The sequence below is a fragment of the Lactuca saligna genome, chromosome 6 (assembly GCF_052625555.1).
Source record: "Lactuca saligna cultivar CGN05327 chromosome 6, ASM5262555v1, whole genome shotgun sequence".
NCBI classification, from domain to species: domain Eukaryota; kingdom Viridiplantae; phylum Streptophyta; class Magnoliopsida; order Asterales; family Asteraceae; genus Lactuca; species Lactuca saligna.
In genome coordinates this window covers 4,264,587-4,286,130 of record NC_136422.1, presented here as the reverse complement: position 1 = coordinate 4,286,130, position 21,544 = coordinate 4,264,587, and the positions used below count along the sequence as shown (strand labels likewise).

General features: G+C 34.5%; 1 long non-coding RNA gene across 1 annotated transcript; it reads left to right on the top strand.

The window, feature by feature from the left end:
* The first annotated feature begins 20,728 nt into the window (after positions 1 to 20,728).
* On the top strand, positions 20,729 to 21,544 carry LOC145002392 (uncharacterized). The gene is made up of 3 exons (XR_013661863.1): positions 20,729 to 20,812; positions 20,934 to 21,066; positions 21,173 to 21,544. It is a non-coding gene; the product is annotated as an uncharacterized LOC145002392 (long non-coding RNA).

Genomic DNA, 21,544 nt, shown 5'->3' with positions numbered 1-21,544 from the left:
ATTTTGAAGAAAGAAGGATGTTGCTAGACAGCTTGACCCCTCATCAGTGTTTTAGCCATATCTCATGAACCGTAACTTCGATTGACGAGATTCAAAATGTTCTGAAAACTAGACACAATTTCGGACGACTTTCGTGTTCTGAGAAAATGCTGATTCGAAACGTACTCGGCGAGTAGGGTCGATTACTCGGAGAGTTGTATCGAACTTTTGCGATTCTAGACGCGCTGACTTGCCGTACACGGGTTTTAAGTGACGGACTCGCTGAGTAGGTCACTGGACTCGCCGAGTAGCCTCTGTTTTGTGAAAATCTATATAAAGGGACTTTCAGATCGATATCATAGCATGGAGAGAAACCCTAGGAGGCTGAGAAACGATTGGAAGTGCTGCTAGGTTGTGAGGAATTGAAGAATCAACCCTACATTCAATTGTGAAGAGAATCAAGACAATTTTGGTTTATTCTTAGTAACTTTTTGATTTGAATCATGTTTACATACTTTGTTTCGTTTTTGAGTTTATGTTTACTGTAATCATGAGCTAAAAGCTCATAACTTCTGTTTAGGTAGATGAATTTGTGAACATGGATTGATTATTTGATTAGGATTAATTTTAATTGGTGATTATGTTTTATTAAGCTTGTTAAAGAACCTTATGTGTTAACAATAACTATTCTTCTGTTAATAAATTAGTAATTAAGTTGTATGAACATCTCTTAGTTGCTAATTTCATATGATTTACGTGACCACATAGTTGTATATCCAGGAATAACGAATGTGAAACTAGAACTAGGAAATCTGTTGATTTAGACGATTGGCCACCGCTTGAGTTAATTTGTTTCCTAAGGATTAGTAATAGCGAACGTGGAACTAATCATCTTAGTCGGTAGCTAATGAAGAATTAATCCGATACATCGAAATCATCCATGGGAACAAATGAGTCGAACCTAAACAGAAGTCCTCTTTATTATTGAATTTAGTTGATTTTTATTTGCTTAGCTCTTATTTTCTTAGTTTAAGTTTTAGTTAATTGTTTAAGTTTCTAGTCTTGCAAAACTAGAGAAAACCCCCTTTCTATTACTTGTTTTATTTAGATAATATTAGCATCTATTTTAATTGTTTATTATTCCCTGTGTTCGATACCCTACTTACCTGAACTAAACTGCTAATTGATAGGTACACTGCCTTTCGTGTGTTTGTCTTTGTGTTTAAGTTAGTAGGATTTAAAACTAATTTGTTTCACACACATCATATATCATATATATTTGCGTTGGATATAAAAGTCTTCAATTCAGTTCAACAGCTTTGTGTATCAAAGGCATTCAACTAACCTCTCTATTTAAATATAATAGGTATAGTTAAGGATCACCACTCATTACTATTGTTACTATGATACTCATTATGGTCAGTACAGTTACGAGTCTATATACGCTAAATTCTATAAGAAGAGAACACTATACACTATACGAAGAGAATACTATATACTATACAAGAGAACAAACACTCAACACGTAATACAAAGAAGTACATTATACTCTAAGTATGACACAATATATTAAAATAGAATGTCATATACTACTTCTCGATACGACACTCCAATATGCGATTACCGTGTAACCAGAGCCTCCTGGAGGGAGGGCGAACACTATGTGTATAGATCTATATGGGACGGACACTCCTACATCCCGACTACTAGCTACTGTCTGAGCCGACTAGGCCTAGGGATGACAAAACATCACTACACTACATGTGACCTGGAGGGTCAACTGTTATACTTCTGTCACTCAGCATGGTTACATACGAGTTCACATTTAGTCCTTAATTAACACATTAAGAATTAAAGATGAAATAGACTTCCCTAGGTGTATATACATTTAATACTATCTGGAGTTTGCATCTCTACTACATTCAGCCGACAGTGACACTGCTAGGGTAAAACTCTATTTTTCCCAATTTCTTTATATGAACGAAATTTAAAACTATATTTTCACACTGATTGTTTCACTGGGAAAACTTTTACATTTTCAAAGAATCAAACTTACAAATAACCAACTCTTGGTAGAAGACTACTTTTGCTGGAAAATATAGGATTTTCTAGGGATCACACCATTTTCAAAACTTGATAACAATTATTGTATTACTTAGTTTTAAACACTTTTATACAAGCAATGACACTAAATACTTAGGAAATCACTAGTTTTATGCTGATACTCGTTCTCAAAATAACTTGTACTCTCAGGTCATCAGTAGACAGGTACAGATGCAGCTTTTGAGAAGATGGAGCATATACAAGACTCATCTTTTATTATGATTATACTTTTGGTGTCTATCAAATTGTACAGAACACGTTTGTATTACAATTATTATACTAATGCAATGGATCTTGTTGCTTGTCTTTACTATTATGCATTGTTATGATACTGTACATGACGTCCTCCACCCCATAACGTATTCCACCGTTCGGTTTTGGGGTGTGACAATGACATACCTTGTGTTGATCTGACATCAGTGATATACCAAAACCATCCTCTAGATGAAGGTCATCTTTTAGATTTTCCAAGAACCATTTCCAATTTACTTTGTTTTCTACACATACAACTGCCCATGCAATTGGGAATATGTGATTATTCGCATCCCTTCCTACAGCAACAATTAGCTCTCCTGAACATAAACCCTTTAAGAAACACCCATCCAAATTTATAATTCTTCAGCAGCTCCCTCTCCACCCTTGCTTTAGGGAATCAAAACAAATGTAAAACTTTCTAAAATAAGTCTTACCATTTGGCATAGCATTGACATCCATTTTGACTGTTGATCCAGGATTTGATCTTCTTATCTCCTCACCATATGACCATAGCTTTGCATAGTGATCCACTAATGTTCCCTCAATCAACTCAATTGCATACTTCTTAGCTCTTCTACACTGTCCCATACTTACATATATCCCAAATTTCTCTTTAACCTCATCCCTAAGGAGCCTAACACAGACTTTTTGTTTCTGTAAGAATTGGGTGGTGTAATGGGTACCTATCCAAGCATAGTTGACAATTGAACCTAATTTGAAGTTTCTTGCACAGTTATGCTCATTTATGAGACTCTTAATTTGGAAAGATTTTTCCTCACTCATCCAAGATGCCCACAATCTAAACTTGCAAGCACCGGAACAACATTTCACTAAAAGTCTCCTGCTATCATTTTTCTTGTAGCATAACTGATAACCATTTGCAACAGCATAGTTAGACAACATGTGTTTCAGTTGTTTAGGATTCACAAATCTCATAAGTAATACAAGCTTCTGTTTTTTCCAATGAACATTGTCATTATAATTAGCTTGGTCATTAGATATTAATTCATCATCGACTACATGCTCATATAGCTCTTCATGAGGAGGACTGTTAGGGGTAACTTGGTCATTTGGGCACAATTTGCTCAAAAACTCATCATCTTTTGTCCTATTCATAGGAATACATTCATCAGGTTCATTATCAACTTCCAAGTCAATGCCATCCTCTTCCTTACCTTTCCAATCCTCCGTAATACCTTGCAGATCCTCCATATCACCTTGATCATTCTCAAATTCAATGTTAATGTCATCACCTTCCCCATCTTGCAACTCTTCCCTAGTGCCTTGCAAACCCTCCGTAACACCTTGCTAACTATTACCCAAAAGATCCTCAATTTCAATTCCATCATCCATATCCATACCACCTTGCACTTCTTCACCAACTTCATTTCTATCAGACAATTCATCTAATGAACTGCATATTTCGCCTTGTTCCTCAAGGATCCATTGATGTACATTAGCACCAAGATGGTTCATGTATACATTAATAACACTACCAGAAGTATATCCTACTTCGATGAAGTCCATATAGTCTATATCAGTATCTATTAACCTCAATCCATCAGGGAATACCACATCGGGCATGCAAAAGTAAACATTGATGCATACCTCATTAGCGAATCCTTGAATGAACCCCACAAACTCATTTATGTCCATTCCAGCAAAATCGACATCATCGAACCTTTGTTCTGCACCATATGAGTAACAAATAGCGGGGTACCTCGAAAAAAATCTGGCAAAATGGAGATCTATCTTCATGTAGACAGTCATAGGATTGATTATGTTGGCCGATTTGAGGGAGGAAGAGTTTAAGAAACGGATTCGTGTCAATCACGATTTGAAAAAAATATACGAATGCAAATGGTAGCAGAATAAATGAAAGGGACAGTTCAGAGGGTTTAAACGAATATAAGTTTCATTTAGTGACATAACACGTGGCAATGAACTGGCATATTTAATCTACTTGGCATTGAGGTGGAATAAGAAAACGTCCTAATCAGATGGGTGTGACCGGTTGCACCCTTCAAATCTAGAAATGTGACCTTTTAAACCATAAAATGATAAGTATAAGCCCTTTAAAAGAAAAAAATAGTCACGAGGGACCATTTAAACCAATATACGAAAGATAGTTAGACCAGAGTGACAATAACCCTTTTAAATAATCAATACAAAAAATGTTAAACAAAATTAACTCTTATTAATAATATAAATTTTTTTACCCGTGGTTTCCACGGGTTGTAACCTAACTAAACATTACAATACAATATGTTTCAACAACCAAAAAAAAAACTTATTAAGTTCAAGGTAAGACATGGTGTTTTTCACTTGGTCATTGACAGCCTATATCGTATCTTTACTTTTTGGAATTTGGAAACTTTGTCACAAAGTTAGGGTAATGTCATCCCACTTTTGCGTTCGAGTAGATCTCACAATCTGTGTCTGCATGTCGTGTATTCATGTTAGACACGAATTTATACGACACAAATTTGTTAAACACAATATGAATTATAAAACGTGTTTGGGTTATCAAATACGAACACGACACATAAGAAATCGCATGACACGACACGAATATACACGGTTTTTAACCGTGTTACACGAAAACACAAATAAACATGTTTTTAATGCATTTTTTTAAACTATGATAACAATAACATGCAAATAATGTTAATCCAAAGTGCAAAGTTCAAACTTAAAATATGAAATTGGTCTCTAATATTTTATAAATATAGAATTTAACCCTAAAGTATATATATGTGTTTATACGTGTCATATGTTAACATGAATTTGTATTGTGTCTTATACGTGTTTAAACAGGTAAATTCGTGTAATACATAAAGCACGATCTTCAAATATGTGTCAGAGACGAATAAACACAAAACATGAATTTCTAAAACACATACACGGAAAACTCATATCGTATTCGTATTGTGTTAATCGTGTCGTGTATCAAATTGTCATGTCTAGGTTCGAGCGTCCTCAGATTTATACTTCCCCCACGTCTTTTGAAGTTCAACCCTATCAATCAAACACATGGCACATTTCATAACTTGCTATATCGACCTTTATAGTCGGCCACCAATATAATGTTTCATGTTGCAATATATTTTGCTACTTCTAGGATATATGGAATACATCAATTTATTAGAATGATCAAGAAGTACCTTTATATTATCTTCAAATTTAGTCACCCAAATCAACCCTATAACAATTTGAAACCTCCATTATCGTTTCATTATTGCATATCTTTGGAAACTTTTCAAAATTTTTCGTTATTCTTACCCAAAACCTACACTTTGTACCAACTTCACTTGACCAATAAAGGAAGAGTCGAACCTGATAGAATGAATTCAAATATATCAATTTTGTCCCTTGCGAGTCAAAGCATCGACAACACCACGTTCCTTTCCGGATTGATAAAAGATTTCACAATAATAATATTTAAACTTCGTCCACCTCCATTGTCATTAAATTATTTTTAACCAAACATATACTTTGGTAGCATAACACTAACTTAAATAAACTTCTAATATTAGTTAAGTTTCGTGGAAGCTCCCTAAATTATTGTTGGTGATTTAATCACCAAATATATTTTAGTGTAATGGATTTAACAAGTGTTTTCAAGAATAGTGTTTTAGTTATAATACAAGTTAGGAGGTGTGGGAGTGCACACTTGTATTTACTGAACATTGTTAGTACCGAACCCTAATCTACTGTGTCAAGTCGGGGTTCGAGGCAGCGCCCCGAAAAAAAAATTTAGAACAGTACGAGGACTAATTTGTCATTCTTTAAAGATGCAAATTCAAGGATTAATTCGTATTTTTTCAAAGTTGAAAACTGTTCTCGTTTTATCCGTTGTGTGGATAAGTCCAGGAAACTTAGAACTTCATTGAAACACAGAAAACAAATAGGACGCTTTCTTCTTCATTCTCTCTCAAAATTGATTCTGTTTTTGTGTCTGAAATCAGAATCGTTTCTCCAGGAATTATCCTAGTTTGGATTTCATGATACCCAAGGCAATTAGGGTCGAAATATCAAACAAGGAAAGTGTATCACACGATTCCTGTTTGTGATCCAGATTTCCTATAACCCAATTTCGAAATTCCCCAACAATCTTGTTTGATATTTTCGTTTTCTGGAAAAGATGGCTGGCAATTCAATGAAAGACATGAATACTTCGTTTGGCAAATTGGAGAAATTTCAGGGCCAAGATTTCAGACATTGGCAAAAGAAGATGCACTTCTGGTTGACTACTTTGAAAGTTGTTTATGTTCTCTGTACTCCAAAACCAGAAGAGGTTGAAGATGCAAGTCTGGAACAAATAAGAAGGAGAAGCAAATGGGAGAATGACAACTACATCTGCCTTGGTCACATTCTTAATGGTATGTGTGATTCCCTCTTTGACACTCATCAAAACATTGAAACTGCAAGTGAATTATGGAACACACTTGAAGCAAAATATATTGCAGAAGATGCTTCAAGTAAAAAGTTCATTGTTTCTGATTTCAACAATTATAAAATGGTTGATTCTCGATCTGTAATGGAATAATATAATGAAATCCTACGAATTTATGGTCAATTCAAACAACACAACATGTCCATGGATGAATCCTTTGTTGTTTCTAATGTGATTGATAAACCTCCACCCTCATGGAAGGATTTCAAACACCATCTGAAACATAGAAAGGAAGAAATAAGTTTGATTCAACTTGGGAGTCATTTGAAAATCGAAGAAGGACTTCGTGATCAAGAGAATGACAAAGGAACTGGAAAGGGCAAATCTGATTTTGGACAGCCCCAAGTTCATATGGCTGAATGTGATAAAGAAGACAATTCTAATCACAAGGGCAAGAGTAAAAAACGTAAATATGAGGGTCACAACAAGAAGTCCAACAAAAAGTACAAGGATTCCAAGGATTCCAAGGAACTTGTGTGTTGGCGATGCCATCTGAAAGCGCATATGAAACGTGACTGTCGGGTGAAACTTGGAAATAAAGGTGCAAGTGGTAGTGGAAAAGATGGTGCTGGTGGTGGCAGTGGATCTCATGATCAATCTGCAACCAAAGGTCAAATTTCTATTGATCTTGTAAGTTCAGTATTCAATGTTCTGCTACTAACTCCAGAAGTTTCTTTTGTACAGGGGGTTGATACAGATTCATGGTGGCTTGATACCTATTCTACACATCACGTGTGTAATGATGAACGGTGGTTCACGAAGTTGAACATAGTAAATAAAGGTTCTGTCTTAGATATGGCGGATAAAGGATCAAAGCCAATTTTAGGATCTGGTGTTGTTAGTATTACGTTTACTTCTGGAAAAACAATTAATTTGTTTGATGTATTGTATGTTCCAAAGGTTCGAAAGAACCTTGTGTCTAGTGGTTTGTTGAATTGTATGGGTTATAAACAAGTGATCGAGTCGAACAAGTATGTGTTGTCTAAATGTGGAATATTTGTGGGATTTGGTTATTATTGTGATCGTGTTTTTAAGTTAAATGTTATAAGTTGTTTTGCATCACATGTCAAATCTACTTGTATGACTTCTGCATCTAATCTTGATAACTCTATGTTATGGCATAATAGATTAGGACATGTTCATATTAAAAGAATGATTGAAATGTCAAAATCCGGATTGATTCCAGCTTTTGACATTAATTCTGAAAAATGCAAAACTTGTATGTTAACTAAAATCACGAAAAAACCGTTTCCAAATGTTAATAGAAAATCCAAATTGTTGGAATTGATTCATAGTGATCTATGTGATTTCCATGCTACACCTTCCTTGGGAAATAAAGAGTACATTGTTAACTTTATTGATGATTCAAGTCGGTTTTGTTATGTATACTTGTTACATTCCAAAAATGAAGCTTTGGAAAAGTTTAAAGTATATAAAACCGAAGTCGAATTATAGTTGGGTATTTCTATAAAATGTCTTCGGACAGATAGGGGAGGAGAATACATGGATTCTGAATATTTTCAATCGGTTGGAATTATTCATGAAACCACAGCTCCTTACAATCCACAGCAAAATGGCGTTGCTGAACGGAAAAATCGAGTTTTAAAAGAAATGGTAAATTCGATGCTTTCTTTTTCGGGTTTAAGTGAAGGTTTTTGGGGTGAAGCTATGCTCACAGCCAATTATGTGCTAAACCGGGTTCCTAATAAACGGAACAAAGTTACTCCTTATGAACTTTGGCACAAGAAAACACCAAATTTGAATTATTTTCGGATTTGGGGATGTCGAGCAGTTGTGAAATTACCCGAACCTAAAAAGAAAATTTTAGGTGAAAGAGGAATTGACTGCATATTTATTGGATATGCAGAACATTCCAAAGCTTATAGGTTTTATGTTATAGAACCTAATGAGGCATATTCCATTCATACCATTATAGAGTCACGGGATGCGATCTTTGATGAGCTGCGGTATTCTTCAATTCAAAGACTGAAAGATCTGATTTCAAGCTCAAGTGAGGTGCCTAAATCAGATGCTAAGGAAGTTGTTTCAATTCCAGAAACACAACAACTTCGTAAAAGCAAACGAGGTCGAGTTGCGAAAAATTTTGGCGATGAATTTCAACTATTTTTAGTTGAAGGTTCGAGGGATAAAGTAAAGAAACAATATTCATATTCCTCTCATCTTGAGACTGATCCAAAGACTTTTAAGGAAGCTATGGAGTCTCGAGATGTTGCGTTTTGGAAAGAAGCAGTTGATGAAGAAATGTCATCCATTATGGAGAATAATGTTTGGGTGTTATCTGATTTACCTCCTGGTTCTAAACCTTTAGGATGTAAATGGATTTTTCAAGAAGAAAATGAAGGTAGATGGAACCATTGATAAATTCAAGGCTCGTCTGGTCATACAAGGTTTTAGACAAAAAGTCGGTATCGATTATTTTTATACGTATGCACCGGTAGCACGGATTTCTACTATTAGATTACTGCTTGCTTTGGCAGCTATTCACAATCTAGTAATACATCAAATGGATGTTAAAACAGCCTTTTTAAATGGTGATCTTGATGAGGAAGTTTATATGAAACAACCAGAAGGTTTTGTTCTGCCTGGAAATGATCAAAAAGTGTGTAGACTTGTAGAATCATTGTATGGACTTAAACAAGCTCCAAAACAATGGCATTTGAAGTTTGATGAAATTATTTTGTCGAATGGTTTTTCTTTAAACCAATCTGAAAAATGTGTTTACAGCCGTTTTGATTCATCTGGATCTGGTGTGATCATTTGCTTGTATGTAGATGATATGTTGATTTTTGGCACTGATCAGAATCAAGTTAATGCAACAAAGAATTTATTGTCTTCAAAATTTTCTATGAAGGATATAGGGGAGGCGGATGTAATCCTTGGAATAAGGATTAAACGGATGAACAAGGGACTTGCTATTACACAGTCACATTACATTGAGAAAATTCTTAAACGGTTCAATTACAGTGATTGTACACCTGTTAGCACCCCTATGGATTCAAGCATGAAGTTGATGCCTAATAGAGGTAGATCAGTTTCTCAACTGGAGTACTCGCAAGCTATTGGTTCTTTGATGTATGCTATGACTAGCACTCGTCCTGATATAGCTTTCGCAGTGGGAGGATTGAGTAGATTTACTCATAATCCTAGTACTCAACATTGGCAAGCGGTTCATCGTGTTTTTAAATATTTGAAAGGAACCAAGGATTATTGGTTGTGTTATTCAGGATTTCCTTCGGTATTAGAAGGATATTCTGATGCAAGTTGGATATCTAATAGAGAAGATCATTCTTCTACAACTGGTTGGGTATTTTTGCTTGGTGGAGGTGCTATCTCATGGGCATCTAAGAAGCAATCTTGCATAACTAGTTCAACAATGGAATCTGAGTTTATTGCTTTGGCTGCTGCAAGTAAGGAAGCATAATGGTTAAAGAATTTGATTTATGAGATTCCATTGTGGAGGAAACCGATTTCACCATTATCTATTCGTTGTGATAGTGTTTCTACTATGACTAAAGCTTATAGTCAAGTTTATAATGGTAAATCGAGGCATATTGATGTTAGACATGGGATGATTAGATATCTAATCATGGATGGTGAGATTTCGATTGAGTTTGTAAAATCACAACAAAATTTGGCGGACCATCTAACTAAGAGTTTGGCGCGAGACTTAGTGCACAAGTCTGTTATAGGGATGGGCTTAAATTCCTTATAAATTCTTATGAATGAGACACCCAATTCCCCTTTAATACAATGTTAGAGGTTGAATTCAACGAGGAAAGCTTATTTATATGAATTTGAACGCACATTATAACTATCCCAAGGTACGTGTGTGTGAACCTGTAGAGACCAGGATGAATTTGATTTCTTAATGATCCTTTTGATAAAATGTATATAGGTACATGAATAAAAGAATCACCTATATGATCGTGAAGTGTAGCTGCACTTCAAAGAGCTTGGGACTTGGCTTTTATACGATCAAGAATGGATTGGGACACACGGCTTTATAATTAGTGTCAAGTTATTTTGTTGAGATGATTGTAAAACTAATGTGTATATTATCTCCAGATATTCAAAAGAGTTGATGGGTTCAATCTTTAAGATACCTTGATTTCTCGAATGTTTGAAATGTGTAATATACTAACATGAAAATTCAATCGAATCGATATTTTCATTTATGCACTAGTTTCGTTTTCTTTTTGTTTTAAGGTTGTTAATTCAAGGTTACACTAAAATAGGGGAGGATTGTTGGTGATTTAATCACCAAATATATTTTAGTGTAATGGATTTAACAAGTGTTTTCAAGAATAGTGTTTTAGTTATAATACAAGTTAGGAGGTGTGGGAGTGCACACTTGTATCTACTGAACATTGTTAGTACCGAACCCTGATCTACTGTGTCAAGTCGGGGTTCGAGGCAGCGCCCCGAAAAAAAAAATTAGAACAGTACGAGGACTAATTTATCATTCTTTAAAGATGCAAATTCAAGGATTAATTCGTATTTTTTCAAAGTTGAAAACTGTTCTCGTTTTATCCGTTGTGTGGATAAGTCCGGAAAACTTAGAACTTCGTTGAAACACAGAAAACAAATAGGACGCTTTCTTCTTCATTCTCTCTCAAAATTGATTCTGTTTTTGTGCCTGAAATCAGAATCGTTTCTTCAGGAATTATCCTAGTTTGGATTTCGTGATACCCAAAGCAATTAGGGTCGAAATATCAAACAAGAAAAGTGTATCACACGATTCCTGTTTGTGATCCAGATTTCCTATAACCCAATTTCGAAATTCCCCAACAATTATGACATCATTGGATTAAGTTTCACCCATAAGGGTTGGTAATATGTCCCAAGAGATTGAACTTCTTGAAGAAAATTTTGTACTATGAAAATGTAACATTCTAAAAATTTCCACTTCATGATGTTAAGGTATGAAATATATTGGTTGAAGCTTATGAAACATGAGTGGATTTCCAGGTTCTAGAAACACATGAAATAGAGACAACTTGTAAATAATACAATATAGGCTACGTGTCTACAATATGAGTATGAATGCAATATGGAGTATCTATGTTTGTAATATAGGTACGTCTTCAATATGCGTTGTATTTATCCAATATGGGTATGTCTGCAGTATGGACTATCTATGTATGTAATATATGCATGTTTACAATATAGATTATCTGTTTCTGTAATATAGGCTATCTATCTATATACACACCTTAGATTTTAGAATTATGATTATATAAGAAATTTCAAATTATGCTTAAAGGTATGCTTATGTAAGTAATTATAAAGATGGCGAAGTATACTTAATTTTATGCTCAAAAGTGAAAAAAAAAAAAAAAAAAAAAAAAAAAAAAAAAAAAAAAAAAAAAATCACATAATGGCAGTATAAAATAGAAAGGAAGTAAAGGAAGATTCAAGTAACCTTCTTGCAATTATAATAAGTGCATTATAAGCTTAATATCTTTAAAGTACGAAGTTTTTTTTTTCTTCCGAAAAACACAGAAATATTATTCCAAAAAAGCCAACACTAACGAGATGCTAGTGAGGCATAAAAAGAGAGCATTACATCCAGTTATCAATAACAAAGTTTTTTCCAGAATTCCATTTAAAGTACGAAGTTAAAATGGATACATGCCAAAATCTTGGAATATGTTACGAAATGAGGCCAAATATGAAAATTTATGTTAAACATGTTGTATATGCTATTTTATTGTAGAAAATGTATTTAAACATATTATAATAATTATCAATAGCAAAATGGTATAAAAAGTTATGTCCATAAACGTAAAGTAGGTTCTTATTTAGGGCAAAACTGAGACAAAAGTTAAAAAAATAGTGAACGACTCCTAAAGACAGGTGTTGATATTTATAACTAGTTGGTCTACAAAGATAAGAGTATTAGTTAATTTAATCTTATATTGTGAAATATGAACAAATGAATAAGGTGTGAAATATGAATGAGTGAAACTATCCTTGGAAATAACTTCGAAAATTAGGTAACAGTGAATCAAATCAATGGATTATTGATTCCAAAGTATACCAATAAAATAAAATAAAATAAAATAAAAAGCTCACCAAAAAGAATTAGTTCATTTAAAACTCATATCTAAGTAAAAATTGTAAATGTTTGAAGTGAACAAAGTTTGGATCTACAAGCTTCAATGCAATCAACACTTATTGAATGAGTTCCTTCTTCTTTAAGGTACACCAAGAACACTCCAAAACGCTTAAAAACACCTTCTTTTTGCTCATAATGCTCAATCTAGGGTTAGGGTTACAACACAGGGTATTGGAGAGGTGAGGGCTGAGAATGGAATGAATTTGGGAAAGTTAATAAGCTTAAATAAGGCTCAAACCACGATAATTGGGCTTGGGCACTGATCGCGTACGCCGAGCGTACTAGGGATGACCTAGTACACCCAACGTTCACTTTGAGTACGCCCAGCATACGCGGCAAAGCCCCAAAACCACCTAACTTCAAACGGTTATAATTTCTTCGTTCCAACTCTGTTTTCGATGATTTTTATATCCATGAAAAGGTATTGAAGAGCTTTATAATATTCTCTAAATCTCTTGGACTAAAAACTTCTCAAACAAAAATCAATATTTCATGCAAGAACCCGACCTATGACTTTTCTCGCTTTACCCTTTGACTCCAAAACATAATTCAAAGGTTTAGATCACATAACCATCATTACCTCCTTCCAAAAGGTTTAAAAACCGCCTCCTTAAGGCTCAAAACCTTTACACAATCGACTTCCGGACCATGGCCCTGAATCACAGAATAATTCCGTACAAGGTGTTACATATACGTATTCATATATGAATATGACATGTTCCATCAGCTCGGTACACTGGAGCGCTTACACGGCAGATGTAAAATGAGTGGCCCAAAATCATTTTCTCATTCACAATTTTTTTATCACGTGAACCCTCATATATATATATATATATATATATATATATATATATATATATATATATATATATATATATATATATATGTATATATATATATATGTACATATATATATATATATATATATATATATATATATATATCAAATGAAAACCCCTAAAGGTTAAGAACCATCTAAGAACCCTTTTCATTAAGGGTATTTATGGAAATTCAATTTTTACATTACAATTACAATAAGCACTACAAACTAAAAGACCAATTTCATTTTTATCACCAATTATTCAAAATCAAACACTATGATCTCTCTTTCACTGTCTTTCTTGCCTCCTACTGCCTTTGGCCTCCACTGTCATCGTCGACACCACCGCCACAACTAGACCACAGCTTTCAGATCTAAAACCAACATCTTCAGATCTAGAACCACCGCCATTAGATCTGCAGCCAACACTTTCAGATCTAAGATTTTTCGACATCACCCAAATCTGATCAGATATGCTATATTTGTTCTGATTTCTTCGGATATGAGACTGTCACCATAACCATCATCGTTGATGACGGCTACACATCGACGGATGTCGCTGCCAGTCGTATAACTACCCCAGGAATGTTGAGTCATAAACGTTTTTCGCTTTAGATCTGGAATCTCCACTAAAAAGGACCTCATGAAGGTGTTTTAACTTCAGATCTATCGTCCACCAACGCACCACCGCCTCCGAAGTCTGCTACCATCGGTGAACCGCCATCATCATATGTTGCAGATCTTTGATTTCTGCTTCAGATCTATGAAATTCGTCTCTAGATCGACGATTTCCTACCATATATCTATGATGCTCTAGTAAGGATCCACATCTTCCTTCAAATCTGCTTCTTTTCCACCTTCTTCCAGACATGTGGTTTATGCTTCGTCAATTTTTTCCAACAACCGACTACACCGGAGAAAATCTGAAGCCAAAAAAGTGTTATTATGGTCAGATTTGACAAGAAATGACAAAAAATCGCCTTCTCCAGTGGCCGATGGCGGTTCCAACGCCTTCCAATGTTTTATGGTAAGATCTGGTTGTTTTTTTAATAAGAACTGATGTTTTATGGTAAGATTTAGTTGTTTTTTAATAAGAACTCACCTTCTGTCGGTGGTTGGTGATGGTTCTACCATTGCCACCTCCCGTATTTGCTTTCTATCTTTTTATTTTTGAAAATAACATGCACATAAGGTGGTTGATGAAATGCCTTAATGAAAAGGATTTATGTTTTTAGTTGTAAATGATGTGAATGACTATTTGAACTAGTCTATTAAATTCTGAGTGGATGTATGAACTAATCTTTTATGTTGTGAATGGGTGTGTGAACTAATATTTTAAACTGTGAATTATTTTAAAAAAAATTATAAAAAAAAAAAAAAAAAAAAAAAAAAAAAAAAAAAAACTAGTATATTAAAATTGTATTTTTTTTTATTTAATCCAGGTATGATTATTGTAGCATAGTAAGAGCTCCATATTTGATGATGTTAGGAGGAAGAAAAACTATGAAATATTGTATTAAGCTGTGAATATAATGAATTAGATGTGAATATATTGTATTAAGTTGTGAATTTTGTAAATTAAACTGTGAATATACCAAATTAAATTGTAAATAGACTAAATTAAACTGTCAATTTGCTATATTAAAATGTGTTTTTATATAATTTTTATATTAAATTGTGAATGAATGAATTAATTGTCCAAATAGTATTGTATAGTTTTCCTTCTATCTTCTAGGATATTGTTGGTTGTAAAAGAAATTGTAAATAGAGTGAATGAAACTATGAACAATTGAATTAAATTGTAAAGTTACTATATTAAATTATGTATAATATACACTTTAAACTGTGAATTTTATGTATTAAATTATGAATTTATTATATTAAACGGTGAATTTTGTATATTAAATTGTAAATACATTGTATTAAGTTGTAAATTGATTGTATTAAATTGTGAATTGACTGTATGAAACTATGAATTATGTTAAGCTTTAATTTTTTTTATAAATTTTGTACGTAAGAATTTTGTATTAATTTTCTTTTAAATATATTTGTTTTTGGTGTTTATAAATATGTAAGAATGTAATAGTTTATAATTGATTTGCATTAAACTATAAACAAGTGAATCAATATATTTATTAAACTGTGAATTTAATATTTAATCTATCAACACATGATTTTATATACATACAGATATAATTTGGAAGGAATGATAGTTGCAGTAATGACACATGTGGTTAGTGACAGCGTAGTGTGGGTGGTGATGGTAGAGTTTGAGTTTGACATCTTTGGATTTTTTTAATTATTGTAAAATTGATTATATTAAGTTGTAAATTTTAGATATTAAATTGTACGCGGGTTTTTAAGTAATCTACTCAACGAGTTGAGAGCCCTCAACTCGGCGAGTAGGTCTGCCAGAGTGAAACCCAATTTCGAGGTTTTGCACCCTATTTAAGCATCTTAATCCCTACTTTATGGCCTCATTTCCAGCCTCCAAGCCCCAAACCCTAATCCACGAAACCCTAGAGCATTCTGTGAGTGTGTGAGCCATTCTTTTGTAATTTTTATGTGTTGTTGAAGCTTGAAGAAGAAGAAGAAGAAGAAGGAGCTAGAAGGTGCAAAGAGAAGTTAGTAGATCCAGAGACTTCCTTCCATCCTCATCATTTTCTGGTAATCAAGTCTTTAGCTTGGCTATTAGTTCATTAGATCTCCTTAGTTCCATTTTACGAGGATTTTGGTTCAAAACTCTTGAAATTTGGGACATGGACGTCCCATGTGGCTTACCTTTCAAATTTGGGATCTAGAAGGGGTTTCATGGCATAAAGGTGCAAACTTTATGACCATGGGATCCCCATGCAAGCTTAAGAACACTATTATGACCTTTAAGCCCCAAAAGGCCATGCATGGAAGTAAAGTATGAGACTTTACGTGTTCATTTGGTGTCTAGGACCTAGATCTCGGTTTTCATGCTTTGGGTTGGAGTGATAAGGTCTTTGGACCAAGATCTATGTCGTAATGAACTAGGGTTTTGGCTAAACCCACTAAGTGGATTATTAGCATGTAAAATTGGAAACTTTACCCTTAAAATGACATTTCTAGGGTGTAGACGAAGTATAGACTTTGGAATTGGAAAGTAAAGGCTTAATATGTTCAGATAGCCCAAACAGACAGAGGAACTCATCAAGTCCGTAGAGGAACTCGACGAGTTGAGTCATGTTGTCCCAGTTCAGTTTAAGGTAGAACTCGACGAGTCTGTGAAGGGACTCAACGAGTTGATTTGCTAAATTGCAATTATGAGCAGCCAAGGAACTCGGCGAGTCAGGGGGATGACTCGACGAGTTGGATCGCGATTTTAGGATTTTTGAGTTATAGAACTCGATGAGTTGATAGGTCAATTCGGCGAGTTGAGTCAACTTAGAATGTTGAATTTGACCACGGGTAAAATGGTCATTTTACCCTTAGAAGGATTCTCAGTTTTTGATTAAGTGATTTATGTGAATGATAGTCAGGGAGTCGTTGGATTAGCAGTCGGGGATTCCTCACACGAGATTTCATCAACCAGCTTGATAGGAGAGTTTTCCTCCAGTAGGAATGGGTCTAAGGAACCAAGGCCGACCCATTTATGTATGATAGTATGTTCCGCATTAAGATCCGATGTCGGGAGGGGACTGATGTAGATTTATACGTTTTTCTGGATTTCGATCTGATGTCGGGACGGTACCTGAAGAATGTTAGTATGATTGATGTCTTTTTGATTCTTGCATGTTTATGTATTTGTATGTTTTCGCATTATGGTCCGATGTCGGGGTGGTCCCCGAGGAATGTTTGCATGTTTTCGGATTTTGGTCCAATGTCGGGCAGGGCCTGACGAATGTATATATGGTGTGGCTAAGTAGTTATGCTTATGTTATGTGTATTGGTTGTTATTCTCATATGTATGTCGTGCTTTGCTCGATATCGGGCAGGGCCCGACGCCAGATGCAGTCTAATGCGAGACAAGCCGATGTCGAGCAGTGCCTGATGGATGTAAGGTAGATTCTGATGCATGAGGTTGTGGGTTGTTGACCCTACATGGGAGGGTCTAGATACCGTACTGGAGTGGAGTATAGTAGATTCTGATGGATGAGACCAATAAGTCCAGGTTCTCCATCCATCCCGAGACGACTAAGATGTGCAGAGATCTTCTTCTTGATTACTAGTGGCCCTACATGGAGCGGGATGTAGCTTGGTATGTTGAGAGATGCTTGACCTACAGGAAGGTCAAGGCAGAGCACCAGAGGCCCCACGGCAAGATGCAGCCGTTAGACATTCCCATGTGCAAATTGGAAGTATCACTATGGACTTCATCACTAAGCTTCATAGTACCGCACGTGGAGTTCATTCGATATGGATCATCGTGGATCGGTTGACCAAGAGTGCTGATTTTATCCCGATCCAGGAGAGCATATCGGTCGAGAATTTAGACGAGATTTACGTGCGTGAGATAGTTACACAACATGGAGTGCATGTCTCGGTGGTTTCAAACCACGATATCCGTTTCACTTCCAGATTTTGGAAGCAGTTTCACGAAGAGATGGGTACTCGTCTCCATTTCAGCATGACTTTCCACCCCTAGAGGGACAGACATAGCGGGAGGACGATTCTTTCATGTTTATGTATTTATACATTTTTGGATTGTGGTCCGATGGTGGGGCGGTCCCCAAAGAATGTTTGGATGTTTCTGGATTTCGGTCTGATGTTGGACGGGGCCCGAGGAATGTAGATATGTTGTAGCTAAGTAGTTATGCTTATGTTATGTGTATTGGTTGTTATGCTCATATGCATGCCGAGCTTTGCTCGATGCCAGTCGGGGCCCGATACCAGATGCGCTCTAATGTCGGGCGGGGCCCGATGACAGACAAACCGATGTCAGGTAGTGCCTGATGTAGCAGGGCGGGGCCCAATGTATGATATGTGATTATGTGATTATTTGTGGTATGTGGTAGGTTAGGGAGACTCACTAAGCTTTCTGCTTACAGTTTTCAGTTTTGGTTTCAGGTACTTCTGGTAGCAAAGGAAAGAATTCGGGATGATTGCAGTGCAGATACCATCTGTTCAGCCTGGGATATTTAAACTCTAATATTTTGACACGTGATTGATACAGTATTGTTGATATGATGTTTTGAGATATATGACTTGTGATTTTATTATTATGATGTTTGATGAAATATGGTTTTCTTATATGTTTTAAAATGAAAATTTTAGATCATATTTTTGGGATGTTTCAATATATATATATATATATATATATATATATATATATATATATATATATATATATATATATATATATATATATATATATATATATGGTGTTAAAATATGAATGAAAATATTAAATTATAAAAATTATAAATTTGCTCTTTCCTTACCAAAAAAGAGAAAAAAAAATAGAATTGTTACATGTTTAATAAAAATTCATATGTTTTAATAATTATGAAATGGAGGTCCTAGAGTTCTTAATTTTTTGGGTTTTCATATATATATATATATATATATATATATATATATATATATATATATATATATATATATATATATATATATATATATATATATATATATATATATATATATATAAGCATTTAGCCTCAAATGCTGAATTTTAAGAGGTACTAGACATAATGCGATTTGTACAACGAATTTATGCAACAAATCTTATCTGGTCAACAATCAAGTGAATCTCATTTTATCTCTTGAAGACGACTGGGTCCTTTAATATTTGATGAAGCCCCAAGATGTTGGAAAAAATCCTTCAATTATGGCAAGCCTTCCCCTTATATTAGGCTCTCTTCTCCTTCTCCGATATCATTTCCCATTTCTTTTTCTATGAAGCAGATTTTCTTCCTCTCTGAGTCAGAAATCCCTAACACCACTCACCACCATCGTTTACCCCTGCCACCACTTAACCACCAACGTACTAATGGACCCTATGCTACTCTATATTGGCTAAAAAGAGGTAAAACACCCCGATTACTAAAGGACCAGACCTATTTGAATTTGAATTTCACGAATCGAGAGGGACCAAACCTACACCCATAGATTTCTACATGTATTTTTTTGTCCGTATTCCATCTTGATTTCCCTTCCTCTCTCTAGAAGTTGATTTCACCGTGTTTTCTTGTAAACATATGGAGAAGGATCTGATGAACCCATATTTTGACCCATAATTTCTTAAATCAGATGGAGATGGATTCGGTTAAGCCACATCTTCCATTACCATCTTCACCCTCTCTTATTTCTACTTCCTCCCTAATATTTCATGCCCATCTCTCCTTTTTTGTTTGTAGGAAATAATTTATTTTTATGTAAAATGGTTCTACAGGTGGTTTGTGAGATGGTTCTTCTTGCTCTACCTCCCAATCTGCTCTCATGTAAGAAGAAGAAAATTGGAATCAAAACCTTTAAAACCAACGTAAATCACTATTAAGTTTTCATTTAAGATGCTATTTGAATATATTAATTTAATGTTTTTTTAGTTTTTATGAATTAATTGGATTTATGGTAAATGGCATTTGACTAGGAAGAACACAATAGTAAATCGATCTAACTTGAAGTTTCATCTATAGGTGAAATTTCATATCTTTTTGCATCACCACCTCAAGCCCACCAACTCTTTGATATAAGTCCTAAGCTAGAAGTATGGCATACTCGTAAGTTGTGTTTTTTATTAGGATTTTCACTTTGATTTTGAGGTACCAAATAGTGTCTTTATTTTATTATCTTTATATTTTTTTGGTTTTCGGGGTTTAATGAGATGCTCAAACACAACAGTGAACCACGTATAAGATTTTTCTTACTATCATCTGACTCAATTGTTTCCTTCTGACCAATAATCTCTTATTAACTTAAAATATTCCAAGTGACATATGACGTCCAATCATGACCACCACAAGTGGTTTCTAGCCCACGAGTCCAATTTTCCCTCATATGGGTAACACAATATTCAACATCATATTCAATTTCTTCATCTTATCACTTTACATAGTTTTCATTATTAAGCTAAATTGAAACTTCTTAATTGGTACAGTTGATCAAGATTTTCTTTTCTATTTAAATATACAAAAGATGTTAGTATGCAATTAGATTTTAATCCTTGTAGTTCAGTGTTAATGCATTCTGTATTGTTGGGTTTTTTGCTGCAGATCTCTCATTTGAGTAAAAATCATGAAATCAATTGATTGATCCAAGGAATAAAATCGATTCAGAAAAAAGGCTTGAGCCTTAATTTCATTTCTTACTATTATGTGCTCTATAATATAGGAATTTTGTGAAAAGGCAAGGCACTCTAAGAAAGTTGTAGCACAAACATATTGCTATTTGTCTCTCTTTCTCTTATTTTTTGTCTCGTAAAATAATATTCCAGCAAACATGTTTACAACAGGGGATAAATGGAAGGAATCGAGGGCTGTGATGAGGTTTCTCCAAACTCATGGAGGTATCGGGACTAAGGTTATGATCGTCAAATAGAGTATGGAACAGCAAACTATTACCTTGAATAAAGAGACACGCATAAGACTTTTATGGCAGCATACACCGGAGGAAATTATACAAATTTAGCTGAACCGAAGAGGAATGAACAAGAAACTCACCTTATGGGGATTTAATCTATTACATGTTTATGTTTTCTAATAGTTTTCAAAACAGAGAAATTAGAGCGTATAATCCATTTCAGGTTTTGATATTGATGCTTTGGGGGATCTCTTTCTTTGCTTCCTATTGTACTTAATAAATATAAAAAAGATGAAGCTTCTAT